This window comes from Hibiscus syriacus, unplaced genomic scaffold (assembly GCF_006381635.1).
Source record: "Hibiscus syriacus cultivar Baekdansim isolate YM2019G1 unplaced genomic scaffold, ASM638163v2 tig00112130_pilon, whole genome shotgun sequence".
NCBI classification, from domain to species: Eukaryota; Viridiplantae; Streptophyta; class Magnoliopsida; order Malvales; family Malvaceae; genus Hibiscus; species Hibiscus syriacus.
In genome coordinates, this window is record NW_024063260.1 from 301,806 (window position 1) to 320,332 (window position 18,527).

At 34.2% G+C, this 18,527-nt stretch overlaps 1 long non-coding RNA gene and 1 pseudogene across 1 annotated transcript; both read right to left on the bottom strand.

Annotated features, from left to right (window-relative positions):
• Positions 1 to 5,678: 5,678 nt before the first annotated feature.
• On the bottom strand, positions 5,679 to 11,161 carry LOC120174910 (annotated as a pseudogene).
• A 2,830-nt stretch (positions 11,162 to 13,991) lies between these two features.
• LOC120174904 lies at positions 13,992 to 17,962 on the bottom strand. Its single transcript, XR_005521207.1, has 2 exons — positions 14,426 to 17,962; positions 13,992 to 14,343 (listed from the first exon to the last, which is right to left on the bottom strand). It is a non-coding gene; the product is annotated as an uncharacterized LOC120174904 (long non-coding RNA).
• Between the last annotated feature and the right edge of the window lie 565 nt (positions 17,963 to 18,527).

Here is an 18,527-nt window from a genome sequence, read left to right on the forward strand (position 1 = left end):
TAAAGCAATTTGTTAAACGCCCCGACTTTATGGATTCAGCTAGCCAGATAACGGCAAATTAAATCAAATTTATCTAAGCAAGAAATTTTCGGTAATGATGGACTAAGGGAGTTAAGGAACACATGTTATAGTCAACTTCACACGAGCACTCAGAAATTTCATTTGTAGACCGATATTTCTGCACTACCTTTGTTAGAGGAGCTTACGAGGCTTGAACAAATGGAAGATTTTAGAGGACCGAAATAAAAGGTCTAGTAATTGATCATGCTAGTTGCTTCATTTTGTCCGCACTCAATTAAAATGTCAAACCAAAAAAAACACGTTGCAATAACAAAAAAATGACCTTTTTATGGCTGAAACCTTAGGTCAACCTAAAGCCAACTCATCCATTTGAACATTTGTCAAAGAGTTGTAACTCTGAAAGCATTAAAAGAGATATTGATTCATTTGATATACTTTGAACTCATGTTTATAATATGAAAGCCAAAGTTTGAAATGGGGCATGGTCGATTCCAACGACAAGACCAACAGACAAAAATGAGGCTCCATACAAGAGATAAAACATAATTAATTCATGTTGCATGCATCTTAGACACACTTAAGAGCACCACATTTATCATTTTTAGCACACATATTTTTTTTATAACTTTTAGAGTCAAATTTCAACTTCAAGATGAAATATGATCGATTCAAAAAGTGCATTCAGAAATTGATGGTGGTTGCTCAACTTCACAGCGAAGGGGCGAATGAAGGTCAACAAACAACTTTTCAGTTTCATTCAGAGTCAATTTCAACTTCACAGCGAAGGATATTGGACTCAAGACAACAAAAGCTCAACTTCACAGCGAAGGGGCGACTGACTGTCAACAAACAACTTTTCAGTTTCATTCAGAGTCAATTTCAACTTCACAGCGAAGGATATTGGACTCGAGACAACACAAGCTCAACTTCGCAGCGAAGGGGCGACTGACTGTCAACAAACAACTTTTCAGTTTTATTCAGAGTCAATTTCAATTTCACAGGGAATGATATTGGACTCGAGACAACACAAGCTCAACTTCACAACAAATGGGCAACTAACTGTCAACAAACAACTTTTCAGTTTCATTCAGAGTCAATTTCAACTTCACAGCGAAGGATATTGGACTCGAGACAACACAAGCTCAACTTCACAGCGAAGGGGCGACTGACTGTCAACAAACAACTTTTCAGTTTCTTTCAAAGTCAATTTCAACTTTACAGCGAAGAATATTGGACTCGAGACAACACTAGCTCAACTTCACAGCGAAGGGGCGGCTAGCTGTCAACAAATAACTTTTCAGTTTCAGAGTCAATTTCAACTTCACGGCGAAGGATATTGGTCTCGAAACAGCACAAATATTTGGATTTCAACTTCACGACGAATGATATCCAATTCGAGGCTCAACTTCACAACGAAGGGGCCATCCACAGTTTCAACTTCACGACGAAGGGAATCGTGCCCACCAAAGGCCTTCGAGTTCGACTACGCTCAGCTCTAAGGCACATCATTTGCAGCATAACTTAAGTCAAGAAGGGTTATCTGCAAACCGAAGACCCTTGAGTTCTATTACACTCAGCTTCGAGGGCACATCATTTACAGCATAACTCAAGGCTAGAAGGGTTATCTGTGACCAAAAGACCTTCGAATTCGACTACGCTCAGCTCCAAGGCACATCATTTACAACATAACTCAAGGCTAGAAGGGTTATCTGTGACCAAAAGACCTTCGAGTTCGACTACGCTCAGCTCCAAGGCATATCATTTGCAGCATAACTTAAGTCGGGAAGTGTTATCTACCAACCAAAGACCTTCGAGTTCGACTACGCTCAGCTCCAAGGCACATCATTTGCATCATAGCTTAAGTCGAAAAGGGTTATCTGCCAAAGACCCTCGAGTTCGATTACACTCAGCTTCAAGGGTACATCATTTACGACATAACTCAAGGTTAGAAGGGTTATCTGTCAACAAAGACCTTCGAGTTCGACTCCACTCACCTCAAAGGCACCATCATTTGCAGCATAGCTCAAGGCAAGAATGGTTATCTGCCAAAGACCTTCGAGTTCGATTCCATTTAGCTCGAGGGTGTATCAACTGTGTTGCATCAGCAATGAACTACTTTCCGGTCAAATTTTTACACCCATGTCTCTAAATCGAGAAGAAGACCAATGTCGACCAAGATTGGCAACAAAGAGCCACTTTTCGATTCCCCACGATTTCAACTTCAAGAAGAAGGATATCGTGCCCAATGAATAAACTTAGTGTCACAACAAACACTATCAAGTCTCAAATCAAAGAGAACCGGACAAAAACTAGTTGTCTTTTTCATCTTTACCCTATTATTGTTAATACAAAAATGTGCAAAGAGGGGCAGTTGTAGACACTCGTTTTTTTTTTCGGGTCTACAAAAACATTTTATTTTATTATATTATTTATTTATTATTATTATTATTATTATTAATATATTATTATTTTATTATTTTTACAGGCCCCACACTTAACAACCTCGATTTAGTGAGATTCAGAAAATAAATCAACGTATTTGAGTCTTATTGAAACACTAAAACCAACGTATTTGAGTTCTATTGAAACACTAAAACCGAAGCATTTTCAGTCCAAGTAGAACTCTAAATCTGAGCTAAAAATAGGTTTCTTTAGACTATAAATAGACTCGTGCATCAAGAGGAAAAGACGCAGAGAAAAAGGTGGAACCAAAATCAGAGGAAGGGGCAACGATTTGAAAAAACTGAGGGAAGAAAAGGACAAAAAATAAGCGTGGAGGATCCAAAGCCAGTATCCAAAAGCACGAGGAGTGGCAGAGCATTTTCATTGCAAATCCAGTTTCTCTACACGCAAAACATGGGAGATGTAACAACTTTTGACTTATTCTTTTTATTTCATTTTTAATTATTTACTTTATATATATTTTTCATTTTCTCATAATTTTAATATTTTTTATTTCTTTTTACATTGTTTTATATATATATATATTTATTTTTCATTTTTCATTAATATTATTATATTAATATTTTTTATTATTCTTTTCTCATGTTTATTTTCATTTTTACAATCCAACACTTTTGACTTTTTAGGGATACTTTCAATCGATCAAAGATAATTAATTCAAATTGAATTTTTAAATTTTGATTTTCGCGATTAAGACAACCGATGAATTAATTGGTACTGAAAGAGCGGTTCAAGGGTACTAATCCTTCCTTGACCGTAACTGACTCTCGAACCGAACACGTTTCTGGTACAACACATATCAGGTAAGATGGTGTCCGACCTACCTAAATTCGTTTTAAATGGTCGGTGGCGACTCCAATTCATTTAATCCAAGTCAAAGCCTAATTCCGGGGCCCAATCGAAAGACAATTCCGATAATCTCTAATGTTTAGTTTAAATTTCATTTTGGCATATCGACATTAAAAACTTAACAGTGATGTTGACTAGACATGTCATCATAAAATAATGCCATGTAATCATTGGAAAAATTAAAAATACCACGTCAGCAGTTCTATTAAGTTTTTAACGGCGATATACCAAAATGAAACTTAAACTAAATGTTAGGCTTTATTTTGGAAAAAAGATAAAGTTTAAATACTAAAACATAACAAAAATAATAATTTAGATACTAAGTATGTAGTTTACCCTATATTTTTAGAAACGTTAAGGAGTGGGGGTATGAATTTATGGTGTTATGGTCATTTCCACTATCAAACGTTAATGTAATTAATATATGAAGGAATATTTATTATCATGGAGAACGAGGTAAGTGGGGAACAAACTGTAATAGTAACGATAGTAATAATAATAATCTCTGAAGTTTACGAAGTTTGACTTTTTTGAAATAACGAAGGTGCCACCAAAATCTTTTTGCATTTAACCAATCATTTTTATGAAGTAAGTTATTGACAGACTATCTAAAAATACATCTATTAAATTGTACTCATAAATAAGACTAAAAAATTATTGTATTTCGTATTCAACCGATCTTTGGAGGTTAGTTTAATATTGTTATTGCACTTGAAAAAAGAGTTTTTGAACATTTTTGTAAATTATTCATGAGATCGAATGGATTATGGTGGCGGTAGATGGTCTGCTCTTCTTAGTTTCAACAAAGAGTAATAATTAGTGGTAGATCGATATTGGTCGGTGTTAAAATAGTTTCTTTTCATAAAGAGGTAGAAGGAAGATGAATAAGGGTGAAATGATTTCATCTAGGTTGCATCCATTCTCTCAAATTTGATCGATAGATGATATAGTGAGTCAGTCAGTACCAAGCACAGAGACGAATATAATTAACTGGTGATAGATTTAGTTATGATAGGTCATGTGGATTTGTTAGAGGACATGTAATAAGCCACAACTTTCCAAATGATTTTTATATATTTGAGATTCTTCTTCTATAAGTAAATTTTCGTAGATTTATAAATTTTTCTATTAAAACAATTCGTAATCAAGTAAATATTAATTTTGAGGATCATGACAGTGTTAATATTTCTAAGGGTAACTAACTCCTAAACTCAATATATTTCTTTCTAGTTTCAAATTCAGACTTTAAAATATATCTTTTTAAAAAATATATTTTTTTCCTTTTAAATCTTTTTTAAAAGTAAATTTTTAGGTGTATATTCCATACATAATCTCAATCTATCATTGTCGGTTTCATTTTCATTTTGTACAAATTCAAACCCTCACCTGTATACAAACAAATTCTTTTAAGTAAAAAATCATCGTCAAGACCTGACGACACTTTAGATACTAATGCATACCATAAACTTTTAAATATTATATATACTTTATAAAGGCATAATACCAAAATTAGTCCCCCAACATTTATCTTTTACTCTTATTCTATTTTTCTGAAGCATTTTAACCCCAATTTTTCATTTTAGGACAAAAAGGCCCCTACATTCAATCCTAACAATCCATTAAAACTATGAAAGCAAGAAAAATATATACCTTCAATTGATCTAACATATATAGCTCTAAAAAAATTACAAACTTTAATTGAAAATTAATAAAAAAAATAGCTTTCTAAAAGAACAGGAGATTAAAATATAAAAAAACATTTCTGATTTTTTAAAAATAAATTTCTAATATTTTTAACCACTTGTATATTTTTATTGTACAAAAACAAACCTTTTTCGCCTTTTGACTTGCACCTGCTTCAACTCTCGACTCTAACGCTCTAACAAAAGTGAAGCATTACTTTATCTTAAAATTTATTGAATCATACACTAAAAGCATATTTAAAAATAAACCGATCTGAAGGTTATTACTATAGATGTTGTTCCAAGTAGGGATGTACGCAAGATTTTAAGCTGGGCGAAATTCTAAAATTTTAGGGAAGGAAAAACTTATAAAATTCCAAAGGATGAAAATAAATTATACTTATCCAAAAAAAAATATCAATAAAGAATACAAAAAAATATTTAAAATATACTATAATTTAAAATTTTTAGGGGATGACTGCCCTCAGCCGTCCCCCTTTCTGTCCATCCTGGTTCCAAGTGAAATATCGTTTCACCTTAAGAATTAAATAAAAGTTTATTTGGATACAAATGAGAAGCTAATACCTTATTTTGGTACATACAAAGTACAAGGAGTACATAATATAGAAAAATCTCTACTATCTTATGACTTATTATGGTACTAGTGAGAAGATAAAGATTTAGACACTGAATCATACAATTGGGCATCTAACTATGGGTATTCATCAAATTCTAAGTTTGCATGATGAGTGAAAAAGAAATATAAAGTACATTACCATGAAAAGGGGCTTGCTCCCTGCAAAAATCTCTCATTTTCTACATCTTTTACCCATTCGCAAACCCTGCTGCATGTCTTTATGGCTACTGCCTGCACATTACATTAATAAAACTTTTAAAGCTTCACACTAAATAAAAAAAAAGTGTATTCAGTATGTATTTAATACTATCAGATTTCAAGTTTCAACGAGATAAATGGTTTCATAGGTTTAATTATAGTTTTAGCCCTACAATGTTGAAATTTGTGATTTAATCCCTCTATTTATTTACTCGTTAACAAGTCTAAATCGATGATACTCCGGATAATGTTAATATTTTGGACCTAGTAATAATATTATAAAAGTAAAAGACCAAATTATGTCAAAGTTAAAGTAGAGGGATTAAATACCAAGTTTCAGCGTAGTGGAGGGTCAAACAATTATTAGGCCGATTATATGTATGCAGAAGCAAAAAGCAAACCTTATCTGCAAGGGGATCAAATGCCGCATAGAGTTCAAAATCTTGTGTGACCCAGAAGAGTAAAACTGACACACACAAATTAACATTTACTTCATGACCGTAAAATAAAAACTGTGTAGTTAAAACTAGGAACTTATAAGCAACTATTTTCCATTAACCATACATATAACATTAAGAAAGGGAAAGTATTGATTGCTGAAAAGATTCAAACAGAAAAACCAAAAAAAATAAAAACTGTAACAAAGTTACTGCTAATGTCAGCAAAGTTAATGACTCAGAAAGAAAATTACCATAGTTTTCATCTCTTCTAAACTGAATTTATGAGGTCCAATTCCTTTATCATGCATGGAAGCATACAGTCTTTGGTAAGCTCTATATAATCTGCACAACAAAAACCAGTTACCCTACCGACCCGGTGAAACAAGTATTCATCACGAAAGAAGTTCCAAGTTAACCAGTACAATATTCAAAACTCTTACCTTTTCTGTTGTTGGGAGTAGTTAATTGGTGGTGAAAACTCAGAGGATACATATTGCTCCAGAAATATACTACCATAAATGAAATGCCAAGTCCAGCAGGGCCACCAAGACCAATAAATGGTTCTCTAGGCCTCTTAGGAGAATCTGTTGGAAGCCTGTCCGGAGAATCAGTTGGAAGTCTTTGCTGGCTTAGATGAGGTGACGATCCTGATCGAGGCAATGGATCAAGTGGCAAATCCTCAACACACATTCCACCATCTATCATTGACCTCTGAACTTCACTAAGAACATTGGACTTCAAGAGGACCTTTTCTATGCAAATCCTATAAAATTTCAGTCAAATTTCTTAGTTGTCTAATAAGAAAGAAAATAAATGTTTTATATTCTACAAAAGAGCTAAAAGTGCTTTCACCAGTAAGCTATAGAGACAACCAAATCTATCATTGACCTCTGAACTTCACTAAGAACATTGGACTTCAAGAGGACCTTTTCTATGCGAATCCTATAAAATTTCAGTCAAATTTCTTAGTCGTCTAATAAGGAAGAAAATAAATGTTTTACATTCTACAAAAGAGCTAAAAGTGCTTTCACCAGTAAGCTATAGAGAACTAAGGTATATTTCCATGTTGTCAGATGGTAAAAGGTCAGACACAAGATATGCAGTCAATTATGAAGAAATGGGTAAGGTTATAATTGAAGTTCATTAGCATCACAATCAAACAAGGAAAATACAATTTATCTGCAATCTTTAAGGTGATAGAAGGCATCTGAGCTGGTAGTAAGCAGTATCAAGCATGTATCAACCTGCCACAAGAAAGTAGATTTGTTATCATGAGCAGTTCGCATGATTCAATGCACTGGTAAAAATATGACAGAATTGTATCTATTAGAAGTTGCATCAAATTAACCTATTGTGAGTCAAGTGCACTCACATCAAGAAAATGCACGTAGGCATACAAAAATGCCATAGGATTATATCTTGGTAAGCAGATGGGTGAGAATGATTCTGATGTCCTGCATAAGGCATGAGACCTCATAAGAACAAAGAGCTCATGAAACCTTCAGCGCAAAAATACAAATTAAAGTCTGCTACATTTTTGTAAAAGAAGAAAAACAAAGAAAACAAGGGGAAAGGAAAGAGGAAAAGACCACACAAAATCAGGATTCAATTATTTAGGTTTTGGATTATCAAGATATTGATTTCTGCCAATCAATTGTAACATTATGCTGTTAATACAAACCATTCATCACCTGGCTGCAGAAACAACAAAAGTGCTAGTAAATGTTCCAATTGCTAATAGCGTGAACAAGTGTCTTAAGCGGCAATTCAATTTGGAGTACTATAGGTACAGGAGACCCTTAAGATACAATAGGATTGAGGTTCTTCATTTGCAAAAGTGAAGTTAGCTAGAAATCGACATAAAACCAACTGACTATCCAAGCCAAAAGAGACACCATTAATCCCATGTCTTCTTAAGGAATATGTATTCAAATGCTCTAAAGTTAAGAAATACACGAGGATTAAAGGCCAATTAACATTGATTCTACTAACCTAAATGTCTCCGACGACATCACGAAGTTTGAAAGTAGCAAAATATCATCAGGATCAGCAACATCTTGCAATATAGCAGTAATTGAGCACCAACAAGACTGATAACCTGTAATTGAGCTTGAGGTAAATAAAATTCTTTAAACAGTAAACTTTGAGTTAAACTAGAAAGTAGAATGACAAAAAACACTGATGTCCTTACTTTCAGGCCAAAAGAAAGCACGAGGGAGTTTTACCTTGTGTTTACACATTAGTATTGCAAATAGCACCTCAGAATCAGCAACATCTTGCAATATAGCACCAGCAGCTTGTCTTGTTGCATAAGCAAGGGGAAGACAAGTGTATGCATGAACAAATGTAGCTGGGTTCCTGGAAAAAAAAAACAGTTTAGAAGGAACCATTCAGGTAAAATATGAAAGAAAAATAATATTGTAACTTGCATCTCATCAATAAACATGTATTTTCAACCCAGTGATAGAATGCGACTAATTGATAAACAAACCCAAAATTCTTACAGTTGACTAAACAATGGTCAAAACTCAAGTAGTGGCGAGGAGAGGAGAGATCAAACAGCATTAAACATGCAAGAAAAACCCAGTGAAACACATCTGACACAAGAACAAGGGCAGGGTGAGGAGAGAAGGGAAGAGATCCAACATTATTATTATCAACGTACCAACTGAAGGAGTGGATGAGGGAAGAGAAAACAACATCTGTTCCTCTAAGTAACGGTGTCATGTCAAACTTAGGATTCTTCTCGAAGCATCTATTTATGGACTTTGTTAATATAAGTATCATCCACATCCATTTCATAACCAATCATAGTGAGGCAGTACAAAAATACTTTCAGTTGACTTTATAAACATAAGAAAGGTGACCAAATATTTTGATCGAGCGAAACTAGAAAGCCTATAATATGCAGTGGCAGCCAATTTATCAGCTGTCCAGAAAAAGAAATCTGTGAGGGAGACTATAAGGGCTACCTGACCGTAAATAAGCTCCAATTGTGCTTTTAATGATTCAAAAGGCTCTTCTGTGCAGCTGATGCAAACTAAATAAATTGGTCCCTTCACAAGAAAGACCACCTGAACAAACAAATATGTTATCCCATACATTACTCATCAAAAAGTAAAGCTTGACTCTGGAAGGTTAAAGTAGGATCTTCTATGTTCAGGCATTCTATACCAAAAGAATACGAAAATTTGAGTATTCTTAAGCAAGCTCTGCTCTATTGATGAGGCTAACAGCAAAACTTTTCATGTGAACATGTCTATTTCTAATAATATCAAACAAACTGCTATCACATCATACTTTTCTTTTGAAAATTAGTCGACACATCTTGCCAAATATCACAAAACTATTTTTGAGGATTAAGGTTCCACCGCATATAATGAAACTAAGCTAATTAGACTAATGTGAAACAGAAATTAAATTGCAGTTCCTCAGTGTTTATTTCTAAAGAATGCAATTTCAATATGTGAAAAGACAATTCAAAGAAATACTTAAAAGATTAATCATTAAATGAATGAGAAAGTATTTCGAATGCAAGTAATCTAATAACAACTGATTGCAGAGCTGGAAAATTAGAAACTACATAAATTTCAAACCAGAAATAGCAAGTGTAACAATTCCTGGTGTATCCCCGCCTTGACAAATTTGATACGATCTCCCCTGAAAAGTAATTCACGAAATATTAAAACTCCTTCAAGAAACTGACATAAAAAGGATAAAGTTCCCCAAATAATTGCACTGATTAAGCACAAGAATCATTACTAAAAAACAATTAAGCTATATCCAGCCAAGTACCCATTCTCCACGAAGGAAATGATGGCTTGTAATGTAGCTGAGAAACCAGCTAGCTTGTGTCCATCTCCATATTTGGAAGTCAAATGTACACAAGAATTAAAATAGGATTCATCAGCAAGCCGTTCATTTTAATTGTGCAGACTTTGCACCTTCGAGTTTTAGCATTTCTAGGAACTAATGACACACCTGGAATATATCGGTTTACCAAAATTACTCAAAATAAAGAAGTTTTCTTCCTCTTTCTCCATGATATAGAACCATCATCCTGCACTTCATTTATAAATTAAACATGATACAATACAGCAAAGATTGTTTAAAATTGTTTCTTTCTTTTTGTTTCCAAATCATTGCTGACCATGAAAGGCTAATAGTACTTACATTCAAACAATAAAATTGTTATAGACTAATCCAAATTCCAAAATCTCATAAACATTCCCAGCTTTAAAATTTGCTGAATTCGGTGAAGAACAAGCTAAACCATTTTTTTCATTCAATAAGGAAAAAGAACTGAAATGGATAACCTCATCAACATGGCGTTTACCCGGAACCCAAGGGGAGGCCTGAGTATCGGATAATCCTTCGAGGAAACCATCTTTCCTTACTTCCTGAATCTCATTACCGTCAATTTCACTCGCTTCATCGATCCTAGACTCGCTCGTGGAACTACTACTCCCTCTCTCACCGGCATACTCACTACTGCTAGGACTAGAGGGACTTTCGTCGCCATATAATTCCCGGTTCTCTCCAATTTATCGGTCGTCTTCTTCTTCATCACCGTTTTTTCTCTCCAGATTCAACGATGCATTTGAAATTTCATCGGCATTCCACGACTAGGTTCAGTCAGTGTCAACAAACCAAACCGTTCGCCAACCGGTGTGAGATCAGAATTTTGGTTTATGGCGGTGGAGTCATCAAGAGAAGACGAAGATGAGATAGAATCCAACGACATTTAGTTTTCCCCTCTGGAGAAATCAAATCCAGGATTCAGAATAGGGGAAAAAGAATTTGAGAAGAGGAGTCTTTCATTGACGATAACAATAAGACTACTACTTTCGTCTACCGGTCCAGTCGTGTTACTGTTGGTTGGCTCCGCTGCAGAGCTGGCAACAAATATTTTTTAGTTTCATTTATATTTTCGCATCAATTTTCACGTTTATCAAGAACCCTTTAAATTAATCATTTTTAAACCTCTATTTCTAATAAATCAATCCACTTATCTTGAATTCGTAGAGCAGCCCATTGATAAAAGAGTACTATTCTTTAGAAAGTGTAGATGAGTTTTATTGAGTTTTAAATTATTAAATATTATAAAATAACCCTTCGATTAAAAAAATGTTATTTTGTTGAATTTTTCGACTATTAAAAGTTACAAAATGATGATATATGACTATTCATATGTTCTAAACTCATTAACTAGGATATTATAAAATTTGATCCCATAACCATTTGAGATGTATTTTATGAATCGATTCTTCATTTACATTATATTGTCGAGCCAATACTTGAAAGATTATATTGTCGAGTCAATGCTTGAAACCAACAACAGTGTCAATAGTCATTATTAAATAATGATTTTACCATATCTTAATGAATATGTTTATGTCCAACTTAGACCGTTGTTAATTTTTTAACAGAAAAATGATGAGTTTGAAACATATGAATAGTCAGGTGACCATTTTATAACTTTTAATAGTCGAGTGACTAAACAAAGTAACATTTGAGAGACCATTTTGTAAGGTCAAATGACTCAACAAGCATCACCCCAATAGTCGGGGGACCATTGTGTACTTTGCTCAAAAAAATTAACTTATTTATGTGATCATAGAGTTAATTGTATCATATGTCCTCAAACTATGATCTCCATTTTAAATTGGTCCCTAAACTTTTAAATATTCCAATTTCATCCCTAAACTATGATTATCATTCTATCAAAATTTTGAACATTTTATTTTCATACCCAAATTATATCCTTAATTCTAAATTAGTCCCCTAACTTGTTCAACATTTCAATTTCATCCCAAACTATATGTATATACTAATCACATTCCCTATTAATAAAATCGTTAAGTCAAGCTATTTAAAAAAATAAATTTTAGGTTAAACTATGGTTAGAATTAATTACATATTTATATGAATGTATGGATGAAATTGAAAGATTTAGAAGTTTAGGGATCAATTTAGAATGAGAGTCATAGTTTGACGATGAAATTGGAATGTTCAAATGTTTAAGGATTAATTTAAATTGAGTATCATAGTTTGGGGATGAAATTAAAATATTTAAAAGTTTAAGGATTAATTTAAAATGAGGGTCATAGTTTGGGGACATATGATGGAATTAATTCTTAATCATATTAAGTGATCCTTTACTAAATTTAAACAAATGATCTATTTTGTTGATAGTAGAGAATTATGACTTAAAATAAAATCTTCTTTCTATTTTTTAAATAAATCGGATAGCTTTATCAAGTAAAAGATACAAATCATTAGTTTCTACAAAGTATATTCCAGGAAAAAACAAAATAAAGCCTTGCAAATACTGGACAACTGCAATAGCCTCAGCCACAATGCAGTCTGTTCCAACTAATCACAGTGCTAAGTTTACTATGCTTACAAATGTGCATACCACTTGCAGCAATTAATTGAAATCAAACCATGGCTCTTAGGTATACTGAGAGCTAACAACAATAGTAAGTCCTTGGCAGCTTACTCCGATTTCGAGGGTCCAAGTTCAACTAGGGATGACAAACGGGTACAATATCGTGGATTTCGCATCGTATCCGCTCCAATTGCGACGGGGATGGGTATATCTTTAGTGGGTAGTGGACGGGTGTGGATTTAGAAAGTGATACCCATCGCGGGTAGTGGGTGGGTGATTGGTTTAAGACCTTATTCGCCTTGCATCAGCCCGCCCCGCATCTGCCCGCCCCGCATCTACCCGCCCAATAAATACCTATTAAATTTTGGACCATTATGAATTTAGGTATAATTTTAGAGACTAATTTATAAATCTTAATATTATATAAGATATAACTTATAATCCTTGATTTATTTTATTATGTTTCTTACTGGACGTGTTTGTTTTATGTTTGTTTCTTATGCATAACTTAAGGTTGCTGTCAGACGGGTCTAACCGGGTACATCTCTAGTTGGATAGTGAGTGTGGAAATGGATTTGAGAATGTACCCGCGTGGGCGGGTGTGAATTTGAAAAATTTTACTCATCATGGGTGGTGGATTTAAAAATATTAGATGGATATAGAGATAGGAGAGGGGTACCTGACCCGCCCGTTTGCGATCTCTAGGTCCAACAGAACAGACATGAGTGTCTGAAAATGGCTTTCTATAACAAAACGCCAATTCATTGGGATATACTGATGTAAGACATTCAGTGTGACACACCAGCTGGACTTTTGATATACACCTCAACTTTGACCACAAACCTCACTGAAACCTCATTCTTCGTACCTTCTTTCGATCTTCCAGGTAATTCATTGCACGAATTAGAAATGTCGAGCATTCTGGCGCTGTCCAGCTGCAAGATTATGCATCTTTCTTACTAAAACAGCAGCCGTTGATATCTCTGGTCGGTGTGTTTAATGAAAGTTTTTCAGCCGCATAGAAGTAAGGAAATCAGAGCTATACACTACAAAAAACATGTAATAGCCTCATTGAATGCAAGAGTGGCAGTAATGCAGCCACTAGAAATGAAATAGCAAAAGTGGATGAATAGATATGTAAGTTTGCACAACTTTGGGACGGAACAAGAGAGCATCAAAGCAGTAATCATCAGAGTGCAGATTTCTTCTTATGGTTTTTGTGTTGCTATTAAACTTGGTGAATTAAGTGTTTCTAGATCGACTGGAAGTTGACATTAAGAAGGCAAATATTTACATGGTTTCAGCTTCTATCATGCATCAAACTTAAGTTCACATTTTCACTCCATTACAACTTCAGTGAGACATAAGCTCCAACGGCACATAAAATGTTATCCAATGAGAAAATAACAATCACAATGCCATCTAATCCAACGAATCACAATGCTAAATTTACTACCATTACAAGTATGCATAGAATTGACGTACCACTTGCTATTGAAATCAAACAATGGCTCTTGAAAAAGGGTATAAGAGCTGACAAAAAATACAAAGTACTTGGCAACTTGCTCTGATCTTGAGGGTCCAAGAGACAAGCATCTGGAAAATGGTTTCTGAAGTTCCATCCATGACACCCACAAACATGACTGCAGGATGATCATTCCACTGCCAATGGAGAGAGATGTAAAACACGAAGACAAAATGCTATTTCATGAGAGCAATGACCAGTGAATCAAAAGCTAGTAACCTTTTCCATGAGAATCCCTATCTTTAGCTTCTTTAACAGGCTAAGACCTGCATTGCACTTGTGTACTTAGACAAATAACTTTTGACATCTCCCGTGAGTAATTGTATTTGAATTAATTGATTGTTTATCCTTTTCCAGGCCTTTTCTTAAGGATATTGTTGAGCAACTCATTAAATACCATTGGTTCTTTGTTTTACAGAAATGGATTTGGGTAAGATGCAAAGGGAAGTTGGGAGATGGGATACAAGAAGCAATCATCCATCCATGACAAACACAGCCTCCTGCTGCTAATGACTCCCAATAGGTATGATTCTTTTGATTTTTGCTTAGCCCAGAATTTACTATTTACATTCCAAACTTTACGGGTTATACTAAATATGTTTCGTAGGACTTCTCATTTCCCTTAGCCAAAACACCAGTGGGCACAGCATCGGCTTCAACCTTCTTCAGGGATCTCTGCTAACAGTCACACTCCACCAATTCCGATAATCCCATTGAAACCATATTTTCATTTAGTAATGGTAAATTGGTAAATATCTAACTCTTTAGGTAAAATAAAGGAGTATATCTACACTCTTGCAGCAACAGGCAATGCCATCAACTCAGCAAAACACTAGACCTTCAAAAACTAAACACTAAATAAGGTAAAAGAAATAGCAACGCCCTCAGAATCAAAACTCGATAATATCACCAATTCATAAACAGTGATGCTATGTAGTTTTAATGAAGAGCTTTCAACATCCATTACTACTAGTGCCATCAATAGTCACAAGGCTAAGAAATACGATAATTAGCAATGGCAATGGAAATGGCAATGGAAACGGCAACATCAGCAGCAACAACAACAACTACAAGGAGGAGTGCCAAAACCAACGATGGCTAGCAGAAAAGATGCAGCTCAACAACAATACCATAGCAAACTCTATGCACCTAAAAAGTATCCATCACTTGGCAGAGTGGGGGAAATGAGCAAAAATACAGAATAATGCTAGGGGCAAGCAAGACCAAACTTAAACAAGAAAAGATATCACAAAGAGTACTTGAAAAAGCTAAACAACTTGAAAGGAAGATAAAATTAAAAAAGAACATAATACCCAGTATCACATTTCAACAATAGCTAGGCTCATTAGTTCATTTATATAGAGATAAAGAGAACAAAAGAAATACCCTTTGCAACAACTTCTCATCATTGGATACTTGATATTATGTTTCGGAAGCAATGAGAGATTGATTAGTTAGGTTGAATAGAACCAAAATGAATCACTAAGAACTAGCATTAGCATACTTAAGTACTAGCAGATAATAAACACAGAAAGGTTTACAAGAACCACAAAGGAATGCTTAACCCTTTCAAAGCAACAATTCAAGAAGACAAATTATATAATTGATGAAACAAACATATGAAGGAAACAAAAAGAGCATGATCGAAGTTCAACACAAATATAAAATAGGCTTCAATGATTAAAATAACACAAACAGAAAATAATTCCCATGGAAGAAAAATGTTAATTACTTAATTATGCATTAAGTGACAGGTAGAACAAATATGATCAAGATGCAAATCACGTCTAAAGGAAAAAAAATGGCATGATGAAGTCTAAGATTCAATATGATTAACAAAGCCCTCAGATCTTATATGTATGCTTGGTCATTCACAGTATTAACAATATGATTGATTCTCATAAAGAAATTTACAAATCATCAGCCATCAAATAGAAGATGGATGAATGGATGAATAGTTAAATGGGTGGATATATAGATGAATGGATAGTTAGATATGGATGAATGGATAAGTAGATGGACGCATTGACAGATTGATCCATGGATGGCTAAATAGATGGATGAACCAATAGATGGATGAATCAAAAGATAGATGGATGGATAGATGAATAAATAGCTAGATGGATGAATCGGAAGATAGACAGACAGATAGATATAAAGAGGAAATAATAAATGGTAGTCTGATGATGATGATCATGGTGACAGATGATAGTAAACACCTAAATGAAACCAGAAATAGAACTCATGTTCAATGAGTTTTCCATCATTGTGCAAAAATCATAAACAAAGCCAAAAAAAGAAAAGGAAAAGAAAAGAAAAAAGCATGATACAATAACTAAAATCGTACAAAAAGGTTCTTTCCCCATCAGTACAAAACAGAAGCGATTTCAGTAATAAGAAACCAGTGTTAGCACATGAAAGACTAAATCAAACAAAAAATAATTTTCATCGCTAACCAAACGTTCTCCCATGAATAAAATTGAAATTTTGTTACTACAACTTGTTTAACAACATCCTTTAAACCAAAAATTAAAGAAAAGAATAGTTTTACAATGTGATCTCCAAAAGATTGAAAGCTTGGGTGAGTCAAAAGCTTCCTAGGCTGCATGTGCATCGACATTAAAGTTTTTTTCTCATACACACAGATATAAAGAAAGAAAGAAAAACAATGATCTACTAACTGAAAAGGAATTTGTTCTAAGCAACTTAATAAGCGTTTAATGGAAGATAAAAACTCTGACACTACCTTTGGATACATAATTAGAAAGGAAAGGAAATGATATACATATTTTTTTGTTTAGATAGTTAAAATTAGTAAGGGGAAGGAAAGGAATTTTGTTTCTGCACTGTAATCAATCGGTTTATATTCACTTCAAAACCATTCATACCATGCAACTAATCTCTGATTCACACTGCATGTAAAACATATTTGAAGGAAAAACATTTTTCGCGTTGAAAAGTTTTATCCAGGTGTTGCTTATGGAAAAAGTAATAGCATCGGATATCATCAGTGTCATAATCAAATGATAGTGAAACTCAGGATTTTCATAAAAGCCAATGCAGAATACCACACCTTCAGGGTAATAAAAGCAACAATGATGGGAGGTTCATAGTGAAATCAAGGAAACTACCCAAATCAATTGCTCTTATCATGGACCACGTATGAAAGCAGGTCAAATCATTAAGCTTAATGACTTGCTACACTCAAGAGCAACCTGAAATTATAAGAAAGGGAAAATTGTCGAGCCTAGCTTGCAGAAAGCAGTCATTGAAGGAGATGAAGCTGCTAAGCGCAAGACATGCCGAGAAACCATGCAAAATGCCCTCAGATCTCATAGCTACGATTGGTCATCGAAGTTTTAATAAACCGGTTTCCATTAAGAGCCTTCACCAAATCAGCTTGTGAGAGAGAGAGAGAGAGAGAGAGAGAGAGAGTCGCATAAAAACCAAAGAAAAGGAAATTGAAAGCCAGATACTGTCCATGCCATGGCCGATAGCAAAAGCCCAGAATGAAAACCGGAAATAACTGCTCCATTTCAATGAATTTCTGAATCATGGGCCAAAAAGAAAAAGGGTATACTGCAAACTGAATTTGCAAGAAGAAAAAAAAATATGCAGTTTTCAAAATCAAAACTTGAAAAGAAAAATAGCCACGATCTTCCATAGAAGCAAGCAATCAAGAACTATAAAAAGGAAGAAAAAAATAACTAAAAAGGTTCCACCTTAGAACATGCATTCACTTGTTGGCTTTGTATCTTTCGGAGAACAGAGTATCAGATTTGAGATATACCGATGGGACAAAAATTGAAGCGGACGACTAAATTTAGAGTAAAATACAACCTTTCTCACTAAACTATAATATCTCTCCTATTTTATTCACTATATTTTCAGTTTTTCTAATTTAATTACTAAACTTTCGAATTATTTCTGTTTTGATCCCTCTGAATTATTTTATTATTTTTTTGGTATGATGTGGCATTTATTATTATTATTTAATATAAAATAAAAACAGAATGTGGTCGGCCGCCACCGTCGATCATCATAGATGGTGGTCGTTTAATCCCAAATTTCATGGGTCTTGTTCTTCTCGACACCCTGATTTTGAATCTTCCCTCCATTTTGTTGAAACTTGCTATGAAGTCCATGAATTGGAGATCGAAAGTGAGGAAGACAAATTGTTTCAGCCAAGATTTATGGTTTTGGGACATTTTTGGTGAAAACACTAGATCCGGACTAAGGGTCGAGACGAACAAGACCCATGAAATTTAGGATCGAACGATCACCATTTACAACGATCGATGGTGGCTTACAGTGGCATCCG